This window comes from Epinephelus moara, chromosome 22 (assembly GCF_006386435.1).
Source record: "Epinephelus moara isolate mb chromosome 22, YSFRI_EMoa_1.0, whole genome shotgun sequence".
NCBI classification, from domain to species: Eukaryota; Metazoa; Chordata; class Actinopteri; order Perciformes; family Serranidae; genus Epinephelus; species Epinephelus moara.
Window position 1 is genome coordinate 33,428,253 of NC_065527.1, and position 1,122 is coordinate 33,429,374.

Genomic DNA, 1,122 nt, shown 5'->3' on the forward strand with positions numbered 1-1,122 from the left:
CAGAGAAAACTATGGAGTCCGACATCGTTTTTGCATATTCACACACCGAGGCAATATTAATTTTAGTGACCTCCGATTGGCGTAACCGGGTGTCATTGCCGCCGACGTGAATAACAATCTTACTGAATCTACGTTTAGCTTTAGCCAGCAGTTTTAAATTTGACTCAATAAAAAGTTCAATCAATTACAAGTTCCAAGTTCCGTTATTATTGTTATATTGTTGTATATTATATGTTTGTATATTATTGTTATTACTGTTATTGGTGTTTCACCAAATGTTTTGCATTAAAAAAACAATTGCATTTTTGTGTCAGTTGTACATTTGAACATGTATTTGAACACAGGCAAAGATACAGATAGAGTCAAATCAGCTTTATTTAATACACATACCTAGATATTATTTCTTCTCTGAATATCACAACCACATCAGGTAGGGTACGGGTGAATAGCAGCTACAGACAAAATTGTGCTAAGTGGTAAGATTAAAAAGTCCTTTATTGAACCCAGGCATTGACACACACTGCAAATATAAAAATGGGAGAAGAATACAATCAAAACAATTTAAGTAAAAATATACACATGATGTAAGAAAAGAAATTAATAAAAGGGAAGGTATGTACAAATGAATAGAGGATAGTATGTAGCCTATGATACATGCTATATACAGTACAGCACAATGCTACATGTACAAAACGCTGCATGTTATATACAACACAGTGTTTCTTGGAATCTGATAAACTGTTCAATGCTGTTAAAACACGTTCAGACTATTAAAGAAACTCACTTTCAAGCTACATTCTGCAGCTGCACCACGATCCTGCTCACTCACAAATATTAATAATCTCCAATATTAGACTATATGAATTATGTTCCATCAGTGCGACCAATCACATCGATATAGATCATTATTCATTGATCCTACGTGTCTAAAGCTTCACACATATTTTTATCATTTTAAATGAGATTACACATTATTTGCAATAAACATTTTATATATATATATATAGATATATATATAGATATATTTATACCGTTTGTTTTCTGGGAATAAATAACACAATGAGAAAATATATATATATATATATATATATATATATTTATATACGTATATATATATATATA